Raw genomic sequence first — 10,073 nt, 5'->3', positions numbered from 1 at the left:
ACTATCAGTAGTATTCTAGATGTTCTTAGGAAACAGAGCCAGTGTATTCCTGGATTCTGTTTAGATGTCTTCTGTTCTTCCTGTTCCTTGAGCCTTTGGCTCAAGAAACTTCTTAAATGCTGGTACTAAGGTTTTTGTCTTCTTGTCTATAAGTGTCTGAACTGGTGATCCCAATCACCAGGTGTGTTGAGGTAGTATAACAATGCTAAATGTGGATCTCTTGAACCTACCCTGTTAGCTCTGTTAAATCTAACTCTTTGTTATTTGTATTGACTTTTTTTGCTATCACGTGACTGTGCATGGTAAAGGCTTGCTTGACAGGGTGTGTTTTCAACTGATATATCAAAAGAATTAATTAAAATAGATCTGCACCAGCCTTGAACCAAAGGTGACCAGGAATCTTATTCCATTTCACCGGATCTTCTTGCATTCTGTATCCTGCAGCACCTGAAGATTTCATGCTTGGATTCAGTATTTTTGGTAGCAGCATTCATGCCTATTCAGAGTAGGTCTATGATAGGGGTTTATACTCCAAGGAGGAAGGAAGGGGTTAATTCAGATGTTGGGAAGCAGGAAGTGCTTCAGCTGGAGTTGATTACAGAGCCTATATCCTCAGAAAGGAGAGGCCTGGCTGACAGAGAAATAGCCTCTTTCAGAGCTTGAAGAAATGAGTGTTGAAGTAAAACAACAAGGGCTGTTTAGAACTATTTATCAGCTACCAGGAGAGAAGGGTTTCCAGGAGAGGTTGGGTAAAGTAAGCTGGCTCTGGAACCTTGTTACAATTTTAGCTTGGACTGAAACAAAACAAAGAAAACTTACAATAACTGGACCTTTCACCCAAGAGGGGCTCATTCAGCTTCTTAAAGGAATAGTATTACTGGACTGAACAGCTGCCCTGGTCAGTTTTCACAACTGGCAGGAAAAGTGGAGCTGTCCGGCAGTGAACCCCCTTGAAAGTTTTGTTTTGAAAGTAGAAGTTGCAGGTGGAACAGAACTAGCAGGAGGTGCAGCTGCTAGCAATAACTAGTCCTGTTTGATGAAAATGGCCTTTTTATGCAACCCAAATGCATCAAGCAGGGTGACTATGCAAGAAAGATTTCCATGGCACCAGGCCTTTTCTTAACTATGATGAGATCAGTTAATGACCCAAAAGCCTTCCTAGAGATCTGTGAATGAATGGCTACAGGTACTTACAGGTCCTTGAATCTGTGGAGATCTGATCTGCTGCAGCCCTGTCTCAACCCCAAGCTAGCTTACTGGGTCTTGAATAGGCATGTGGCATTTGGAGTCACAGCAAGTGAAAGCTGTCCTCTTCCTCCCACTCAACCTCTTCCATATTGGGGGACTGCCCTCCCATTGGCTTTTCCATACCAACATTTGCCTTCTGTATTGCAATATGGGAAGAGTTGGGTGATTGCAACCCTTGATGTGCCTATTTATGATACTTACATATCCACATTCCTCTACAGGTTGAAATACTATGATCTAGAAATCTTACTGACTTCAGTATCAGTTCCAGGAGGAGAGAGACCAGGCTGGGAGAAGGCTCAAAGCCATAGTTATCAACTGTATGATCTGGGCTAGAAATGGTTAAAGCTGGAATCAGTCTGCCCCTCAGGTGGCTGAACTGATTGTTTTGAAGCAATTAATGCAAATGTTGCCTCTTGGAGTGAAAGAGTGGGTGTGCCAACATTAGGTTAAGACTCAGCCACAAGTGAAGATGTCAATGGAAGGGTGGTAGATCACCTTGGCTGTAATCTGGGCCTGCTCAAGGGTGATGTAAAACTGACGGGACAAATTGCATAGAGAGAGAGAGAGAGCGCCCCTCCACTTTGTCTCCTAAAGGAAATAAAATGTTCCAATACCTTTCAGCTTAGACCGAGCAAGCCCCTTGCTATGCAATGATGAGGCCTATGCTGGATAGGACTCAATCTTACCCCCTTGGCATCTCTGTAGGAGAGAGTGAGGCACTAGAAAATTTGTATTTCTACTGCAGGAAAGAGAAGTGCCCCCTGCTATAGATGATGCCCTCCAGTGGAATGGAAGCATCACTTTGAGAGATGCATCATAGAACAGCCCTAGATGGGGTTCTCCCCCACTTACCCCCAATTTGATTCTAGTGCAAGCCAAGAATCTAAGCACTGTTGGACTCTGCCTACAGCTAGACTGTTGTAAAATGGGACTTAATCCCATTGGACCTAAACCCCTCAAGAATTGAATCCCATCTAGTGGGCACTTAAGGGAAGGTTGAAAAAAAACCATTCTTTCTGAAAGTCTGTCAGTTGGTTAAGGTGGCCACATGGCATCCATAGCCCTGGACAAAAAAAGACATACCGTGTCACATTACAGGTTCAGTGGGTCCACTCTCAAGGACTGCTGAAGGAAGCAGCGTAGGATCAAGAGGAAATGGAAGAAGGGTCTCATAAAACCTTCCTGATATCATTTCCCCTTGCAAGATTAAGAGCTCTTGGCGGCGGATGTTTGGCCCTACAAAACTCATCAGAAGGGAGGTGGACTTGTTTGGGGACTTTGTTTAGTGACTAAACAGAAAAACAATGGTCACAAAGCTAGTACTAGATGACAGGGAATGGATCACTTGATAATTGCCCTGTTCTGTTCGTTCCCTCTGAAGCATCTAGCACCAGCCACTGTCCAAAGACAGGATACTGGGGTAGGTGGACCATTGATCTGACCCAGTATGACCATTCTTATGTTCTTAACAAGCCCTCAAAGGAAGAGTGAACTTCCATGCCTCAAATTCCTGAGGCTGCAGTGCAGAGGTAAACATCAGTCTGGGGAGGTTGGTGGGTTTATCCAATAGTGCTCTAGAACAGAGAAAGGAAGATTGCTTCTGATACCTTTGAGTGGGCATAGCTGTTACAGAATCTGAGTCTTATTTTGCTTTCTACATTTTGTATTAAAGGATGGTGAAGGGAACAGCCCAAGGCCCAGGAGAGCTTAATCTCCCCTGTAAACATAAAACCCTGAATTAGAGCCCTCCTCCAAGGAGAAGGGACAATCTAGGTGGAAGAATACCTCCTCCAAAACAAAAGAAACTGGTTCTGGACTTGTAGCTTAATTATGTTATGGCCTGTTTGATACAGTTGGCACAGACCAAGCTGATCTGACATGGATCCAGACCTAGGTGGAGTGACAAGGGCAACACACCAGTACCAGCTTTAAAGGTACAGTAGTGAAAAATAATTAGGCAGATGATGAATGTGGGTTTAACGGAGGAATTGCACAGCGAAGCACAGGCCCCAGTTGTACTGATCTAGATGCAGAATTGCATGGATCCACTTATCATTTGACCTTGGATCTGTGCAGTTCCTAAGTTTAATGCCTACCCCATGCTATGAGTGGACATATTGGTTAACAGCCACCCTGGGCCTGATGAAAAAGCGTTTGCCAATCCTGCTCACTAAGACTTTGTCTACACCAGACTTTCATTGGCAAAACTTCTGTTGTTCAGAGGTGTGAAAAAACACCCCCCACCCCCAAATGACACAAATTGTGCAGATGTGAACAGCGCTTTGTTGGCAGGAGAGCTCCCTCCTGCTGACAAACAGTGGCTACGCTGTGCGCCTTTTAGCTGCACAGCTGTAACAGCACAGTGGTGTCGCCAAAAGGTGTGTAGTGTAGACCTAGCCTAAGTTGTTACAGAAGAGATTTACCTTTATCGCCCCTTTTGGCCTCTTTCAATTTAGAACTGTGCTTCTTGGTCTCCATGGCCTTTCAGAGGCTGATTGTCAACCAACATGGGGTCTCAGCATTTTGTCCATGTCGTGACATCATTAAATGACCTAATTTACAGCCTAGATTGGGAGTTGCAACTGTGGTTCTGGAGTCAGTGGGGATGGCTGTGTCTGATGACAAATGCATTATAGGGAAGAACTAAATGTTGCCCACAGGGCTTTCAAAGGGGAAGATGAAACATCCATGTAAACTTTCCTGATGATTGAGATCAGATGAGATGCTACCCTTGGCATCACTAGAGTTGGAATTTGGGGACTAGTGGCAGGGCATTCTGGTTTTAGGGTGACCAGATGTCCTGATTTTGAGGTCTCTTTCTTATATAGGCTCCTATTACCCCCCACCCACCCCCACCTCCATCCCAATCTTTCACATTTGCTGTCTGGTCACCTTATCTGGTTTGGAACTCACTCCCCTTCCTGGAAACTGCATGGTTCTGCTGACTCAAGTTTTGCTTGAGGGTAGGTTAGCTCTGAAGGCGTGTTTTCTTTCATTGCCCTGCAGATGTTGTAATCTGTTCTGATCGTAGGGAAGATTGTTGGCTAACCTTGCTGTGTGTGTATATCTAGAGCTACTGTGTACAACCTAAACATGTCATAGATGGAGGAAGGGGCACCCTATAGCACTGTCAAAGTACACGACACTACAAAATGCAGAATAAGTCACTAGCCCTTCCCTGCAGAGTGCACAATCTGACAGACAAGACAAAATGGAGAAGGGGGGGCAATAGTTCAGGTACAGTGGTGGGCAGGTGAGAGGGCCAAGTAAATGTGTATTAAGTGGTGAGCTAATCTGTTTTTTCCAAAGACATGGAGACAAAATCTGTACACTTTGTCCCTTTGGCATAAGGTTAATGAAAAGTAGGCGGAGTTTGAAGTGGTTATGTAGATGAACAAAACAGACACATTCTGGAGTTAAACTGAAAAACACTCTGAGAGAACCTCTTGGGTGTTCCAGTGAGTCATCTCTCCTATCCTTTAGGGTGGATGTGCAGAAGAACAGACTACTGCCTAGATGGTAACTCAACATCTCTATTGAACAGCCTGTTCCATTAATTAATCAAGTGTCTCAATCCCCTTGGAAGTGGAGGTTATTTCCCATCTTACAGATCAGAAAGAGAAGGGACGGAGAAGTGAAATGACCTGCTAACAGTCACAAGTGTGTCATTGGCAAAGCTGGAACAGAACCAGCATCCTGACTCCATCCCCTGCTTTAAGCACTAGATCATGTTTCCTCCCTGTGATTAAAGTAACCATACCCAAGTGATCTGTGCATGGACAGAGTCAGAACTGGAGCAGATTCATCTTCTCAAATCTAATAGTTTTCTATCTAAATGGCTTGTTTGGGGTTCAGTTCCTTTCTGTTCCCTGCCTGGTGAAAAGCTGTCCTGTTGCCAAAGCAAGCTGCTGTTAATGGGTGAAAGTAGCTGGCACTGGGAACAGAGCCAAGGCTAAATTGACCAGTATTCATCAATGTCTTATTTCATGGTTGTGGAGCAAAACAGGCAGGGAAAGAAATTATTGGGATGAATAAAAGGGAGCTCAAAACCAAACAAATGGCATGAGCTAAGGAACAGGTGAAGCTGGTATTGTGAAATGGTGACAATGAGAGAGGATTTTATTATCTGCATTATATAGCCATCCATTGCTTGGTAAAGTACTGACCCCCATCGTCCTTATCCCATATGCCTGGACGGAACTTTGGAACAACCAGAGACTGTCCCAGAGAATCCATTCCAAGCTTTATGGTGAATACAACGCATAATGGGGTCTATTCAGCTGTGTGGATCTCCATGTATTACAATATGAGTGCAGTTTATTTACTTAACTTTTGAGAGATTAGTAACGTGCCCTGCTGCAGCACTATCAAAGGGTGTCAACCATCTTGGAAGGAATGTACATGCTGCCCCGTTTGCTACTGCCTCTGTACCGTCCTACAATATAGCTTTAATATTCCAAAGTAGATGTGCCCTTGTACACAACTTATTTAGCATTTATATTGTGGTAGCTCTTTAGAGCCCAGCCCAGTCTAGGCATTGTACAAATGCAGTAAATGATAGTTCCTGCTATCCTGTGAAATCTGGTCTTGTGTGTGCTTTTATCCTATGCTATACAGATTTCACAAGAGAGATCAGCATTTCTCAAATTGGGGGTCCTGACCCAAAAGGTGGTCCCAAGGTTATTTTAGGGGGGCTGCGGTATTGCCACCCTTACTTCAGTGCTGAGTGGCCAAGGAGTGGTAGCTGTTGGCTGGGCGCCCAGCTCTGAAGGCGGCGCCCCAGCAGCAGCAGTGAAGAAGTAAGGGTGGGAATACTATACCATGTCATACTTACTTCTGCGCTACTGCTGGCAGCGGTTCTGCCTTCAGAGCTGGGCTCCCGGCCGGCAGCCGCTGCTCTCCAGCCCCCCAGCTCGGAGAGCAGTGCTACTGCCAGCAGCAGCGCAGAAGTAAGGGTAGCGGTACCACAACCCCCCCTACGATAACCTTGCGACACCTCCCCCCTCCCCCAAATCCTTTTTGGATCAGGATTCCTACAGTTACAACACCATGAAATTTTAGATTTAAATAGCTGAAATCATAAAATTTACTATTTTAAAAATCTTATGACCTTGAAATTGACCAAAATGGACCATGAATTTGGCAGGGTCCTCATAATGTGCCAAGGCCCTCCCTTTTGTAACTTGAGTGACTGATAGAGTTACTCCAGGGATAAATGGGATCCAACGTGATCAGTAATGGAGCAGGTGCAGTTGAATAGTGAATAATAGGGTAATATTAGTCCCAGGTAATTAAAACTTGTATATTATGGCTTACACCTGGCTATATCCATGAGCATGATGTCAAGCTATTATCATGCAGTCCCATAGATGGTAAGTGCAGGGCAGGTAAAACTTGGAAAGAAAATCGAGGGAAAAACAATTATTATTTATGTTCATTTTATTTTCATGCAGGTGGTTCTCAAACAGCAGTTGAGATATTTGCACGAAAAACTGGCTTGTGCCCCTAAAAGGCTGTGTTGGCACTTAGCAGGTAAAGGAGCTGGATGTTCTTCTGCAGGCAATGCCCAACCTAAGCCCCTGTCAGTAACTTTGCAGGAGCTGGAGGCTATACCTGATATACATAAAATGGATCAGTTCACAGCTGCTCTTGTCTTGTCTCTAATAGAGGTGTGGCCTGTGACCACTACAGGTCTTGGATGGTCTCCATTTTCAGTTGAGTGACCTTTAGTCAAAAAACCAAACCAACTCCCCTGCAGCTGCTGTACTGGTTGTAGAACTCCTTCTGGCCTTTGGGCTGCACATAGATCTCCTGTGGGGTGGGGGTGGGGGTGAAGGGGAAAGGGAAGAGTGATGATGGGGCGGGGGAGGCTGGGGGGAGGTTGGCCTTATTGAATTCTGGGAGGCTGTTCCACATGGCTTGGGTCACTGAGGGGTGGGATGCAGGGATTTATCAGAATATACTGTAGGGTATCTGTTAGCTCTCCTGTCCTGGCTTGGAATCCTGCCTTATTCCTTCCCATGCTGAACCTGCCTAGCCTCTGTGCAGGGGTGCAGTTTTACAAGTGCAGGACTTTGCCTGGTGGGTGGATTTGGCTGGGCACTGGAGGCAGAGGGGCTGGGATGCTAGTGCGGAGGGGGCACTGTGGGGACTGTGTACATGGTGGGCAGGGGCCTAGGATGGGCACAGAAGGAGGAGGCCGCTGCCACATTCGTTGGGAACTGGGGTGGTATGGGGCAGTAACTCCTGTCCCCCCACCCTGAAAACGACGAATAGAGCCTACAGCCACGAGAAGAACTACAACTCCCAGCCTCCCTTGGGCCTCCTCCCGCCCATGGAGCGGAGACGCCTGCGCGCTGGAGTCGTTTGATCTCGAACTATGTTTCCCTAGAGGCTGAGCGCGAGCTTCTTCCCTTCGCGCGCCGTGACGGCGCTGCAGCGCGGTGACGCCGAAAGTGTGTGCCCGCCATAGCAATCGCCGCCGCCGCGGTGTGTGCGGGGCCGAGCGCAGGGGCCGGGAGCAGCGGCGGGGAGCCAGCGGGGCATCGGGCAGGTACCGGGGGGAGCGGGCACAGCGCGGCCCCCGGCGCGGCCCCACAGGCCGCTCCTTTGCCCAGTCCCCGGCGCCGGGGGCATTCACCTCAGCCACCGGCCGGGGGGGCTCGGCTTCCCCCTCCCGCCTCGCACGGGGTCGCCCCCAATCAGTCCCTTCCGCCGCCGCCGGGGGCTTCCCTAATTTCGCTCCCCCACCACCGGGGCGGCGGCGGCTTCCACAGACACAGGGGTGTGTGGGGTGGGGTCTCACTTCCCGCCCCTGCCCCGCGCCGCCGCTCTCGCCCGTGTGTCAGGCTTCGCCTCACCAGGGTCACTGCCCCTCCCCCTAGTCAGGTGGGGGCTTCCCCTCTCCCACTTGTAGGGGGCTACAGCCTTCCCCCGCCCCCATCACCCACCCACCCACGGGGTGGAGCAGGTGTTATTTCTCTCGCCAGTCCCTACGAGGGGGCGGGGGATACTTCATCTCAGCCTCTGGCCAGGGTGATTCTCTGCCGACTGCTAGTGGAGTTTCAGCTCCCCCCATGCACTTAGCCTATCCATCTGCTGGGAGGGAGGTGTCTCCCCGCCCCATGTGTCTCCCCGCCTGCTGTTGTGGGGGGCCTTGCTTTCCCCTGCACCCCTTTTGCCGAGGTGTCCTCATGTCTCACCCCTTCTTGTGCCTGTTAATGGGGTGTGTGGTAGTGCCCCACGTATCCCTGAAGCACTTGCCCTCACCTAATACTTCATCTTCTCCCCATCTGCTTTGGGTGGGGATGTGAATGCCAGCCCCGGCAAAGGGGAGACCCACCTTCTCCAACCACGTTCTTCCCCTCGCTATCTGATGGGTGTGCGGAACTGATTAAGTATTATGCCGTCTCTCTTGGCAGAAAGTATAGTTGTGTTTTGTAGTGGGCATTGGAGCATCTAAGTCCTGGTCTGCACAGTTTCTGTATCAATTTTAACTATTTCAGTTAAGGGTATGATTTTTGTACCAAAATAGTTAGATCAGTACAAGTGTGGACTCAGTTGTACCAGTATAAAAGATGTCTACTGATTTAGCTTATTCCTCTTCCCATATGGGAGTAAGCTGTACTGGTATAAGTGTATCCACTCATATAAGTATATTGCACACTCTCTCTGTGTGTACTGCTCTAATTGTACAGGCATAGTTAAAGCAGTATAACTTTTAGTTGTAGAGAAGTCCTGGATAGTTCTTTTCAGTTATGTATGTAGGAATTTATTTGGAAATCTATGGCCTGAGAAATGGGACAGCTGAAACTGGAGCTTGGCCTTTTCATTGTGCTTTTTTTTCTTCTGGGTTTTAATAAAGTTTTGTCATGATTTGGTAACAACTATTTTGAGTTTTATTTCCTAGAAACTTAAATCTAGACAACTGAATGATTTAATATTTTAGGCGGGCCTTACAAAATCTTCCTTGTGTGAGTGAGTAAACATTCCTTTTGTTGACAGGCAAGTAAAATATTGATAGTTTTTAAAAAATAATTATTGAATGTTTGCAGTAAGTGCAGGTAAATAGAGTTTTGTCTAGTTGGAGTTGAACTGGAAATAATTGGTGGTGCTCTTTAAGCTCCGCCCACTTATCCCACCACAATGTAATTTAATTCACAGTAAATTGTGCAGCTTCATAAGATTTTCTTCCTTTCTTATATACTTTCGCCAGCAGTAAAATAGTTAGCTTGTGTTGATGTTTACATCATCATCATTAGGCTTCAATGTTAACCCCCTCTAATATGAGTGGGATAGTTCACAGCTTTTGGAGCTGTTTCAAGCTCTGTGCAAGCTCAGGCAGATGTAACTGATCTGTTTACCTTGGACTCACTGTTTGAAATATATCTTCTGAACCATTAGAGGTAAAGGCCTATTTTAAAAAACCCCAAAATTATGATTTGAAGCGCACAACATCTAGGAAAAAAAACATATAGGTATGCTGATCTATTGCCAAATTCCCAATATGAACCCTATGTGTGGGCTGGTTTTCATGATAGTTTTCAATGCTGCTTTAGGCTTCGGCTACAGTGAGACTTTGAGAACAGTTCTAAACACAATTGTCTAAACTAGATTAGAGTGCAATTGTTGTAATGTGGCATGGCCCTATCCATGCTGGATGAACACAGATCTTGTTGTAAGCTCATTTGTCTATTTCAGAATTTAAATATTTATGGTTCTGCTACAGGTTCAAAGAAATGATTATGTAAACTTTTTATTTTAAATCGTAACTTCTTTAAAATTTGTTTCTAGTTTTCCACTTCCCATTTTATAATTTTCAG

At 46.4% G+C, this 10,073-nt stretch overlaps 1 protein-coding gene across 1 annotated transcript in view; it reads left to right on the top strand.

Annotated features, from left to right (window-relative positions):
- Positions 1-7,698: 7,698 nt before the first annotated feature.
- The window catches only part of DCAF1 (DDB1 and CUL4 associated factor 1), a 104,272-nt gene continuing 101,897 nt past the window's right edge, over positions 7,699-10,073 (top strand). The window contains exon 1 of the mRNA XM_077821325.1: positions 7,699-7,804. The gene's annotated coding sequence lies outside the window, so the exon portion shown is untranslated. The remainder of the gene's footprint in view (positions 7,805-10,073) is intronic.

The sequence above is a fragment of the Eretmochelys imbricata genome, chromosome 7 (genome assembly GCF_965152235.1).
Source record: "Eretmochelys imbricata isolate rEreImb1 chromosome 7, rEreImb1.hap1, whole genome shotgun sequence".
In the NCBI taxonomy this organism is placed as follows: domain Eukaryota; kingdom Metazoa; phylum Chordata; order Testudines; family Cheloniidae; genus Eretmochelys; species Eretmochelys imbricata.
This window is presented reverse-complemented; position numbering and strand designations above follow the sequence as displayed.